This window comes from Rhinopithecus roxellana, chromosome 15, assembly GCF_007565055.1.
Source record: "Rhinopithecus roxellana isolate Shanxi Qingling chromosome 15, ASM756505v1, whole genome shotgun sequence".
Lineage (NCBI taxonomy): Eukaryota > Metazoa > Chordata > Mammalia > Primates > Cercopithecidae > Rhinopithecus > Rhinopithecus roxellana.
The window spans coordinates 102866798-102880187 of record NC_044563.1 but is presented as its reverse complement, the minus strand read 5'-3'; positions in this window follow the sequence as shown (position 1 = coordinate 102880187).

Sequence of the window (13390 nt, the reverse complement as noted above, 5' to 3'; positions counted from 1 at the left end):
CATTTTTCATAACCCTGGTAGATTTTCTATTATTAATATTGGAAAAAATACTGTGCCATTAACTAAGATTAGACTTACATATAATACTATTTCTATTAGTGATTTTATTTTTTCTATAAAGTATAGTATCAACATATTGTATGTAATAAAGCAGTTACTAGATTAAACTACAAAACAGTTTGTAAATTGGAGGAATACAGTTAGTCTATAAAAATTAGTTTGAAAGAATTATTCATGTTTAGGAGTCAAATACTTAAAAAAGTAACACATGTGTAGGATATACAAAGAATTTTGACTGGTCTTTATCAATTCTATTTATGCTAACGTGTGAAATGTTTAAAATAATCTAGCATATCATCTTAGCCTTCATTTACTTAAATATAACTAATGGGTACATATCAGCTCGCAGCACTAATTGGCAAAATTGTAAGTAAAATACGGTATTAAAAATTGGCCTTTGGAATTTAGATAGATCTAGGTTCAAATTTTAGTTTTTCCTCATATAGCGTAGTTAGTCTCTACAAGTCACACATCTGTGTCTTTTATTGGGGTGGGGTTGTGCTTTGTCTCTCTCTCTCTCTCCTTTTTTTAATTTTTAACTTTAAAAAAAAATTTCTTTGAAATCAGGCTGCTATGTCACTTGAAAGCAGGACACTAATATGTACCCAATAGGATTATTGTTAGGACTGGAATGAATTAATATTTATTACGTGCTTACCATATCTCCTGATACATAGTAAGCGATCTATCAGTGGTACAAATGTCTTATAAATAAAGTAGATATTTGATTTGTACTATGTTAGTCTGGCTTTGTGGACTACCAAGTTAAAGAAGAGAAATTATTTAATCAATCCTTTTGGTACTGAAGATGTGCTTTTAAATTTATTTTTACAAAGAGTTGGTTTGATCTTGTTTTTGTAAACCTATAGTTATATAACATGCACCACTCTTTAAAAGTTTATTATATGCATCCCAGTCAGCCCTCTGTATCCATGATCCCACATTCATAAAATAATTTTTAAAAATAACGATGCAATAATAAAAAGAATACAAATTTTAAAAAGCAATATAACAAGTATTTACATAGTATTTACATTGTATTAGGCATTATAAGTTATGTAGAGATGATTCATGGAGGATGTGCTTAAGTTATATGCAAATACTACACCATTTAATATAAGGTACTTGAGCAATCATGGATTTTGATACACAGAGGGGTCCTGGAACCAACTCCCCTTGAATATCTAGGAATGACTGTACATGCATTCTTGCTTTATATATGTGTCCTAAGACTCAATAGGAAAGGGAAATCACTTTCTTGATTGTCTGATATTTTGACTCAAACAGGGTATTTGGAAGGAAGTCTAATAGCAAACACTGCTCCCTCATCAAGACTTGCTTTGAAGCCAATAGTCTCACCAAACACTAAAGTGTTGGTATTTAACAAAGTGCTAGGTGCTTATGTTTATGTCCCCCCAGATTTATATGTTGAAGCCCTAATCCCTAATACTATGATATTTGGAAGTGGGGTGATGAGATTCAAGACAAACTATTCCAAAATATGGCACCTTGACATTTAAGAAAATGACAGAAGCAGAAAGGTCACTCTCGCTTTGCTTTTCCCCTCTCCCTTGAAACTGGCCATAAAATCTAGCTAATCTTACTAAAGTAAGGTTATATAACCTTCATTCCAGTGGAGGCCCTCCCCATACACTGAGAAAAGAGAAATTCTGAGAAATTCTTGTCCTTGCAAACACAGAGATGCCAAGAAGAATCTGAACAAATGGGCCTGGCTAAGTCCTCTCCAGTTTATTACCTTTAAATCTTATCCTTTTTCTCTAATTGTTCTTCACATGACTGTATACCATTCATCAAATATAAGCATAAATATACACAAATTGCTGTCTATTTGGGTCTTCATTTCTGAAGGATCCCATGTCACCTGAAACGTGTTAAATACATTTGTATGTTTTCATCTTGTTAATTGGTCACGTGATATAAGGACCTCAGCCATAAACTTTGTGATGAGTGAGGAAAACATACTACTTTTTCTTCCCCACAAGGGCCTTTACGAGTTAATTAGGTCATGAGGGTGGAGCCCTCTTTAGTAGGATTAGTGCTCTCTTAATAAGAGATGTAAGAGAGAAAATCTCTCTCTTTGTCATGTTAGAATGCAACAAGAAGGTGTCTATTCATAAACCAGGAAGAGAACCCTCACCAGAAGCCAAATCAGCAGGTGATACCTTGATCTTTGAATTTTCAGCCTCCAGAACTATGAGAAATAAATTTCTGTTGTTTAAGCTGCTCAGTTAAGACACAAGGTAAAATAAAATAAAATAAAATAAAACAAAATAAACATAGTTACAGTTTATTAATCAGAAATTCAATGACAGACTACAGCAGATTATCATTTTTAAATGGATGCTTGGATATTGAATCTTTTGGCTACTGATCACTGTACAATTATTAGCTACACAGTAAGTGCTTTTTGAGAGAAAGGCATACCAAGAAGGTGGCTACAGGGCATCAGTTACATGTAAATTCCTTCTGGGTCTCTTGAAGAAATTCATTAGATTAAAAATGTGTGTTACAAAATTAAACAGTTTATCGGTAAGCCTATTGTTCTTCACCCAGCATCCTAAAACTCTAGGGTGGGTTGAATAATCTGTAAAGTCGAAAAAAAGTTTCTTTGAAATCATATTGCTATGTAAGATTAAATACATCTCCTCCCTCATTCCAAGAAAGCTTAGTGTTATCAATAGTCCTCTAAGTATATCACTAAGAGCATACATAATGGTAATATATTGTTCCATGAAGGAAGAGCACTGGTGAGTTCATTTATTTCCTCATATGCAAAATATTAAAAATTAAAATAATAAAAAATTTTTAAAACTTCCTTTTTGGGGGGAGGAGGGGATGGAGTCTTACTCTATCACCCAGGCTAGAGTGCAGTGGCACACTCTCGGCTCACTGCAACCTCCGCCTCCTGGATTCAAGCGATTCTCCTGCCTCAGCCTCCCAAGTAGCTGGGACTACAGGTGCATAACACCATGCCCGGCTAATTTTTGTATTTTTAGTTGAGACAGGGTTTCACCATATTGGCCAGGCTGGTCTTGAACTCCTGACCTTGTGTCCATCTGCCTTGGCCTCCCAAAGTGCTGGAATTACAGGCGTGAGCCACTGCACCCAGTCAAAAACTTCTTTTCTAGTAATAGAAAACCTCGAGTTTGAAAAAAAAAAAAAAAAAAAAGCCCAGATAATCTGGGACTTCTGGACAGTATGTTTGAATTAAGGAAGAAGAAATGCATCTATATCCACATTATTGAAAAATTCTAAAGTTTTCTGAGATAATAAGTGATCACCTACTACAGACAGCAGATATATGTATGGCTTTAATATGAATACGTTTTATTTTGGGGGAGTAAATAGTGAATATGAAAGATCCCACCACCATCAATATGAACAGATTCCTCTTCCAATTTATATGTGAAAATTGCAATTTCATAGTTTCTCTCAGCATAGTTTACAACATGCCACTTATGCTTCTGTTTGAGACCTATAATATAGGCTAAGACATAAGCCTAAAACAGAAACTTAATTTACTATTCGTTCCCTCCTTGGCTTATTGTCAAATCAGTTTGCCTGAAATTCAAGTTTTCTGAATTCATTTAATAACCTAAAAGATTATATTCTATTATTTCATCTCTTGAAATTTTCATTAACTATATATTGAATTAAGCTTGGCTCTTTTATTGAAAGTGTTTTAACCAGTTACTGAGGGTTGGACATTTATTATGGGTTTCTCAAATTATTTAATCTTCCTATTTATATCCAGAAATTGCAAGCTTAGATAAGTACAGCATAAATGTTGAGCTGTTTGGATCAATTTCTCCATGAAGTTGGCCTTGAACTTTATAATTACTTCCTCTCATAAATCTAAAGCATATTCATTCAATCCATCTTCACTTAACATTTATTATTATTTTATATGCATAATATACATCTTAAAAAAGCTTTTTTTTAATGTCTTACATCTTTTTATTTCCTAGAGAGAGCCTAACATAGCTCCCTCCAAACCTCAGATAATGGATAATTTTTTATAGTTTTTACTAATAAAAAACACGCTAGACATAATTCAATTTAGAAGCTTTATACAGCATGTCATGGACCGTGGCTCTTCTTTCAACTTCAGGCTCTAAATAGAATAATAATAGTTGGGGTGTAGATTACCTGCAGTTGAAACCTACAACTTCATTAGTTATTTGCCAATTCATAATAATTTTGTATTATTCTTTCAATATCTGTAAAATCTATAGTGATTCCCTCTCTCTCATTCCTGATATTGGAAACATGTACATGCTCTTTGTCAGCCTGGCTAGAGGTTTATACATTTTAAAGATATCAGAGAGCCAACTCTTGAATTTATTTTTCTGTTTTTCATTTAACTGACTTCTTCTGCCTTTATTAATGTTTTTTTCTTCTGTTTATTTTGGGTTCTATTTCCTCTTGTTCTTCTACTTTGTTAAATACAGGCTTTGGACATTGATGTGAGACCATTCTTTTCTAATGTGAGCTTTTACTGCTATAAATTTTCCTCTAAAAACTGTGTAGGCTGCATATAACAAATTCTATTATGTTGTCTATACATTTTCATTTGGTTCAAAATACTTTTTAATTTTTCATTTGGTCTCTTGTTTATACCATGGTTTATTTACAAGTGTGTTATTTAATTCCCAAATATTTGGGAATTTTCCATTTATCTTTCTGTTATGGATTTCTCATATTAATTCCATTGTGATCAGAGATCATTCTTTGTATGAATTGATTTCTGTTAAATTTATAAAGATTTATTTTGTGACCCAAAACATGGCATAACTTGGTAAATGTTCCTTGTGGTCTTAAAAATAACATGGGTTCCACTGTAGTTAAGTGAAGCATTCTATAAATGTCAATTACAACAAGTTGGTGGGTAATGTGCTTTAGTGTCTCTATAGTCTTAAATGATTTTTATCTACTTATTATCAAAATCCTTCACTGTAATTGTAGATTTATCAGTTTTACCTGGTTTTGCTTTGGAAATTTTGAAGCTCTGTTACTAGACACATACAGGTTGAGGATTAAATACTTATTATGAAATCATTATGAAACTATCCTTTTTGTCACTGGTAATTTTTTAAACAAAATTTACTTTATCTGGCATTGATACAGCCACATCTTTTTTTTGGATTACTAGTAGCCTATTTCTTTTTGCATCTTTTTACTTTCAACCTATGTGCATCTTTATTTAAAGTTTCTTTTGATCAACACATAGTTGTGTCTTACTTTTTTACACAATATTACAATATCTGACATTTAATTAGGAATGATTATATCATTTAAGTTTGTTGTAATTACTGATAAAGCTGGGTTAGAATCTACTGTATGGCCACTTCGACTTATGTGTTTGATCTACCCTTTGTTCCTATTTACTTCTTTTCTACTTTTGAATATTTTTAAAATGTGATTTTATCTCATTCATTGGTTTATTTGGCAGTATCCTTCCTTCCTCTCTCCCTCCTCCTTCACTCCCTTCCTTTTATTTATTTATTTATTTATTTATTTATTTATTTATTTATTTATTTTTGAGACAGAGTCTCACTCTGTCTACCAGGCTGGAGCGCAGTGGCATGATCTCAGTTCACTGCAACCTTTCCCTCCTGAGTTCAAGCGATTCTTGTGCCTCAGCCACCCAAATAGCTGGAATTACAGGCGTGTGCCACCAAACCCGGCTAATTTTTGTATTTTTAGTAGAGACAGCGTTTCACCATGTTGGCCAAGCTGGTCTTGAATGCCTGATCTCAAGTGATCCACCCACCTCGGCCTCCCAAAGTGCTGGGATTACAGGAGTGAGTCACTGCATCAGGCCTATTCTTTTCTTTCTTTAGTGGGGAAGATTGCTGTAGGATTTACAGTATATACCTTTAAGTTATAGCCTACCTTCCAGTAATATAATACCATTTCACGTAGAATGTAAGAATGCAACAGTATTTATCATGTTCCTCTCCTCTGGACTTTGTGTATTATTGTCATATGTCTTACTTCCACATTTATTATGAACCCAATGATATATTGATATTATTTTTCTTTGGTCAATAGACTTTTTAAGATGACTTAAAAATAAGAAAGATAATTGACATTTATTCACATATCATAATTACAATTCCCTATGCTCTTCATTCATATATATACATATAGATTCCCATCTGTTATCACGTTTCTTCTGCCTGAAGGACCTCCTTTAACATACTTTGGAACTGCTGGTGATGAACTTTTTCAGCTTTTGTGTGTCTGAAAAAGCACTGGGCCCATTGTCTTGTTTCATTATTTAAAAAAAAAAAAAAAAAAAAAAGGCTGGGTGCGTTGGCTTATGCCTGTAATCCCAGCACTTTGGGATCCTGAGGAGGGTGGATCACGAGGTCAGGAGTTTGAGACCAGCTTGGCAAACATGGTGAAACTCCATCTCTACTAATAATACAAAAAAAAAAAAAAAAAAAAAATTAGCTAGGCGTGGTGGCAGACACCTGTAATGCCAGCTACTCAGGAGGCTGAGGCAGGATAATCACTTGAACCTGGGAGGCGGAGGTTGCAGTGAACCAAGATGGTGCCATTGCACTCCAGCCTGGGCAACAGGGCGAGACCCCATCTCTAAATATATAAATAAATAAAAGAAAAATTAAAAAAAGCAAAAAAGAAAGGTTCTGCTGCTATTGTTCCTCTGTACATAATGGCTCTATTTACTCTGAGAATGTTTTGATTTTTTTTCTCTTTTACTCTGCATTTTTTTTTTTTTTTTTTTTTTTTTTTTTTTTTTTTTTTTTTTTTTGAGACGGAGTCTCGCTCTGTCGCCCGGGCTGGAGTGCAGTGGCCGGATCTCAGCTCACTGCAAGCTCCGCCTCCCGGGTTTACGCCTTTCTCCTGCCTCAGCCTCCCAAGTAGCTGGGACTACAGGCGCCCGCCACCTCGCCCGGCTAGTTTTTTGTATTTTTTAGTAGAGACGGGGTTTCACCATGTTAGCCAGGATGGTCTCGATCTCCTGACCTCGTGATCCGCCCGTCTCGGCCTCCCAAAGTGCTGGGATTACAGGCTTGAGCCACCGCGCCCGGCCTACTCTGCATTTTTTAAGTAATTTAATGATATTCTTTATTGTGGTCTTCTTCAGGTTTATATTACTTAGATTTCAATGAACTTCCTGAATCTTTGAGTTTATAATTTTTATCAACATTTAAAAAATTTAGACATTATTTCTTCATATCATTTACCTGTCCCTATTCCATCTTTTTGATGACTCCAATTTGCATGCATAATAGGCAGCTTATCACTTAATGTTGTCTTACATCTCACTGATAATCTGATAATCTCTTCTTCATGTCTTTTTCTGTGTTTCATTTTAGATATTTTCTGTTGCTAAATCTTTAATATTTATATTTTCTGCTGTAGTAATATGTTATTAATTTCGTTGTTTATTTTAAATCTCAATTTTATTTTATTTATTTATTTACTTATTTTTGAGATGGAATCTCTTGCTTTGTCACCCAGGCTGGAGTGCAATGGCACGATCTCAGCTCACTACAACTTCCACCTCCCAGGTTTAAGGGATTCTCCTGCCTCAGTCTCCAGAGTAGCTGGGATTACAGGCAAGCGCTAACTCGCCTAACTTTGTATTTTTAGTAGAGACAGGGTTTCTCCATGTTGGTCAGGCTGGTCTTGAATTCCTGACCTCAGGTGATCAGCCCGCCTTGGCCTCCCAAAGTGCTGGGATTACAGGCGTGAGCCACCACGCCTGGCTAAATCTCACGTATTATAGTTTTCATCTAAAGAAGATTATTTTGGATCTTTAAGTCTTCCATTCCTCTCTTTAACTTACTTGTGTTTTCATCTACTTTCTTGAAAACACAAAACATATTTATATAGTTTAATGTTCTTCTCTATTAAATCTTTTATCTCCATTATTTCTCAATTGGTTGTAGTTAATTATCTTTCCCCATCACTGTGGCTTACAAATTATTATTTCTAAGCCTGTCTGATAATTCTGGGTGTATGTTAACAAATTTTAATTTTATGTTATTGGAGGCTGATTTTTTTTTTTTTTTTTTTTTTTTTTTTTGAGATGGAGTCTCACTCTATCATCCAGGCTGGAGTGCAGTGGTATGACCTCAGCTCACTGCAACCTCCACCTCCCTGGTTCAAGCAATTCCCCTTCCTCTACCTCCCGAGTAGCTGGGATTACAGGTACATGCCACCACATTTGGCTAATTTTTTGTTGTTGTTGTTGTATTTTTATTAGAGACAGGGTTTCACCATGTTGGCCAGATCAAAATATGATTCTTATAGTTTTTCTGGAACACAGTTATTTGGAAGAAGTTTGAGATTTCTAATTGTTTGAATTGAAACTTTGTGAGGCAAGACCAGAGAACCCTTGGTCTAAGGCTAATGTTTCCCCACTACTGAGGCAAAGCAACACTGCATACTCTACCTGATTCATGTCTTATGAACTTTTTCCCTCTCTGACTAGTGGGAACATAAAATATTTCTGGCTTCTTGTGAACTTTTGGAATTGTTCCTCTTGCTTTCTTAGGTAGTTATTTCCCTAGTACTGGTAGTTTCCTCTCCATCATCCTCTGATTAGTCCTCTGATGAAAACTAACACGAAGACTAATTCTGCATCATAAGAGCTTTCTCACTCCACAGTGTACTCCTTTTGGCACTCTGTCCTGTGAACTCCAACTGGATTGACCACAACAGACTCCAGCCTCTATTGCTTCCATTCAGGGAGACTCTGGGCCCACCGAAGGTCTCCCTCGCTACTATATAGTCTGGAAACTCTCTCCAGCAGTAAACTGGGTCAATCACAGGGCTTATCTCATTTGTTTCCCTACCCTCAGGGTTTACTATTCAATGCTGACTTTTGTCCAGTAGAGTTGCACTTTCAAATACTTTGTCCAATTTGTTTTAGTTTTTTAAAGGGTGAGAATGGGTCTGTTCCCTGTTACTCTGGTTTGGCTGGAAACAGAAGTCTCTAGTTACCCATTCAAACAAAAATTGATATCACAACTGCATTGTTTGTTTGTTTACTCGTTTATTTTTGAGACTGCATCTCACTCTGTCACCCAGGCTGGAGTGCAGTGGCATGAACCTGGTTCACTGCAGACACCACTTCCTGGGCTTAGGTAATACTCCCATCTCAACCTCCTGAGTAGCTTGGACTACAGGTGTGCACCACCACACCTGGCTAGTATTTTTTATTTTTATTTTTTTTTTGTAGAGATGGGGTTTCATTATGTTGCCCAGGTTGATCTCTAACTCTTGGGCTCAAGCAATTTGCCAGTCTTGGCCTCCCAAAGTGTGAGGATTACAGGCATGAACCACCATGCTCAGCCCACAATTTATTTTATACAAGTTACTATTCATTTAGCCGGAAACACAGTGTTGAATCAAACAGATCATATTTTTCCAATCATGTGGTCTCCATTCTAGTGGAGTCATATAATTAGTAAATCAGTTAAGCAAATATGCATAAAAATATCTTAGAGGGTTTAAGAGTTGTGAATAAAATAGAAGATGTTACATGATTGATATGGTTTGGCTGTGTCCCCACCCACATCTCAAGTTGTAGTCCCATAATTCCCCTCTGTCGTGAGAGGTACCTGGTAGGAGGTAATTAAATCGTGGGGGCAGGTCTTTCCCAAGCTGTTCTCGTGATAGAGGATAAGTCTCATGAGATCTGATGGTTTTATAAAGGGAAGTTCCCCTGTACATGTTCTCTCTCTTGCCTGCCACCATGTAAGAGGTGACTTTGCTCCTCACTCACCTTCTGCCATGATTGTGAGGCCTCCCCAACCATATGTAACTGTGAGTCAATCAAAACCCTTTTCCTTATAAATTACTCAGTCTGGGGTATGTCTTTATTAGCAATGTGAGAACAGACTAATACAGTGATAGAGAATAACGGAATAGGCTATTTTAGTTAGGTTGATCAACAAATCTCTCAAGGGTTGGCGTATAAATATCTAAATGATGAAAAATTAACCATGCAAAGACCTGGGATAAGCACATTTCAGGCAGAGGGGAGTGCAAACACAAAGGACTGAAGTCAGAAACAAAGCTTTCCCCACCAAGAAAGAGGATTTGATGCTAGATGATTGTCTTTTATAAATTTCTGTCTCCATTATGTGGTATGGAGAGGCAAAATATAAAAGCTCAGTAACATGGTTTATTGTTAATCATGGATAAAAGTCCAAAGCAAACATTTTACACTATAGAGATTACTTGTGATAACTCTACAAACTTAACCTGAGGCTAGAAAACTGAACAAAGGTTTTAAAATCCTTTTCTGTTATAATCAGTCAGGGTAAACCAGTTTTTGTTTTAGTAACAAAAACAGTAACAATAACACATTCCAACCAAACAATCAAAACAATTTCTTGTTAACACAGATTCATCAGACCTTAACCTCCACTGGAGTTGACAGTTGATAAAAGGGCTCAATTCATTGTAGTTACTTAGGATCTCAGGCTGACAAAACTTCATCTTGACTGATGCTTTCGTAATCATTTTCTAATGGACAAGAATATATGGCAAGTAACACACTGTATTCAAAAGTTTCAAGAAATGGTTCATATTGTTTCCACTCATATTGTTTATAGAAACAAATTAATATAGCGCACCTAACTTTGAAAGGGTAGAGAAGGCTGGGCATGGTGATTCATGCCTGTAATCCCAAGAATTTGGGGGCATAAGTGCGTAGGTTTCTTGAGCCCAGGAGTTTCAGACTAGCCTGGCTAACATGGTGAAATCCCATCTCTACAAAAAATACAAAATTAGCTAGGTATGGTGGTGTGAACCTGTGGTCCCAGCTAGTTGGGAGAATGAGGTGGGAAGATCACCTGAGCTCAGGTAGGTCTAGGCTATAGTGAGCAATGACCATTCCACTGCACTCTAGCCTGGGCAACAGAGTGTGACCCTGTCTCAAAAAAAAGAAAAAGAAAGAAGTAGAAAAGAAGAAAGAGGAGGGAAGCACAATTCTACCATGTACATTGAAAGCAGAGGGAAAGAAATATTTTATTATATTGCTAATGAAGGCCACACCCTCTCTATCAAGGAATCTGTATATTCATGCCTTGACTAAAACTAAAAATTATTCCTTATTTAATCCTTATTTAATGTGAAGATGGCCATCTTCACATTATTCGGTATGAAATTCACAAATTCGGTATGAAAGCACCATTCATAGAATAGAAGATCAAGCATTAGGCACACACTCACATATGTTCTGAATTTTCTTTACTGTCTTCGAATTCCAATTAGTAAAGTGGTCTACCAGTATTTTTTTTTTTCCTATAAGAGAGTTTAAAAGCGGTAACTTACTCCAAGAAAAGTTTCAGCAACTTTGAGAACAAAGTTCTCCATTTACTAGCTATCTCTAATTTTGAGAAGCAACCTTTACAAGAAGGCAGTATTAAAAAGTTTCAGGATTCTATTGTAAGTTGAACTGCTTCCACAAGAATACCCATCTGAGAGAGAAGACAAAATGGATGTGGGGAATAATTAAACACTGAAGTAGACAAAAAGATGTCATTTTCCCTAGTACTGTCTCCAACTACTACAGTCCAGGGTAACTTCACATTTACTTCTCCTCAAGAAAGAAAGAAAGAAAAAGACAAGGGCCGGGCGCGGTGGCTCAAGCCTGTAATCCCAGCACTTTGGGAGGCCGAGACGGGCGGATCACGGAATCAGGAGATCGAGACCATCCTGGCTAATACAGTGAAACCCCGTCTCTACTAAAAAATACAAAAAACTAGCAGGGCGAGGTGGCGGGCGCCTGTAGTCCCAGCTACTCGGGAGGCTGAGGCAGGAGAATGGCGTAAACCCGGGAGGCGGAGCTTGCAGTGAGCTGAGATCCGGCCACTGCACTCCAGCCCCGGCGACAGAGCGAGACTCCGTCTCAAAAAAAAAAAAAAAAAACAAAACAAAACAAAAAAGAAAGAAAAAGAGAAAAAAATATAGGCACTTAAATCCAGGAACCTAGCTATGATGCTAGGAGCTTTTATGTATGTAGATGAAAGCATTTTTTAGCTTTCCAGTGTTACGGATTTATATTTTTTATATAAATGACATTTATGTATAAATTGTCCACCACCATCTACCCTCCACCATCTACCCTCCTCATACCACTCCAGGCCTTGGGTAGTTGTCTTACATCAGGTTTTTCAAGGCAATAGAGGGTAATGTATGCTTTCTCTTGGCATTCTTTTCATTGGATCTCTTTTTGTAGCTTCTCTTTACCATAAGAAAGGGGCCAAATAAATCATTCATTTGACTAAATTGAGAAGTTTGGCCAAATCAGTACAAGTAAATAACAAGCATCTTACAAAGTCTCACCCTTACAATTACATGCACCAAGGCTTGGGGAGATTACTCAAGGATTTTGGCTTCAAATACTAGTAATTGTAAGCAAGGAGTTCAATTTTCTTGGAGACTTTCCTGCACTTACTTCTAATTTAAAAGTACAACATAAGTTGAAGTTGTGTCAGATGAGGGAAGTGGCAGAGCTTTTGGTCTTCATCAGTATCATGAATATTAGATATGAATTCTAATTTAATTATACTTCTGGCTTTTTCTTCAATAATTTGAATAGCCCTGTCATGCTGACCAATAAAAATACATATGCTAATATATAACTTCAGGAGTTAGGAAAAACTAGTAGGAAATATTTGCCTTTACCTCAAGAAGATTAAGTTATGTCTGTATACACACAAACACAAACTGTTGCATCCACCCATATAAGAAGAGGTTCATTCTCCTATAAAACCATGAACACCCATAGGGAATGGTGCTCATTAATTTGGTAATGCTCATCAGTCACCTTCCATCAAATGCAGTTTCCAGAACAATATGTATATTATATTGTATTGTTCTTCACTCTCAGCTTCAAAACTAGTGCTTGTGAAAAACTGTGACGGCTTGACGGACTCAAAGTCCGTACATCACAAAAGTGTACTTTTCGTCCTGGTGAGGAGGAAAAACCTCTTCTGTATGGCTTCCTTGATCATCCTGTGGTGTGGCTGTGGAAAAGAATTTGGGGCACCTTTTATCTACCTTTGTTTTGTCCGGACAATTAGCTAGGCAACTGTTTTCCCTCAGCTAATTCTAAAGACCCCATTCGATCCTATGCTCCAAAAGCTTACTACTGCCGAAACCTTTTCTTCCAAGGTCAATTTTTGGTGCTATGATGGCCATCTTCACATTATTTTTAAGTGATAGAAAGGTAGATTTTTCTTATCAAAATTTGGCCAATAATTTCTACTGGAAGTATAAGGCATTTAGACTTCTCTGTGATATAGTAGAACAAGAA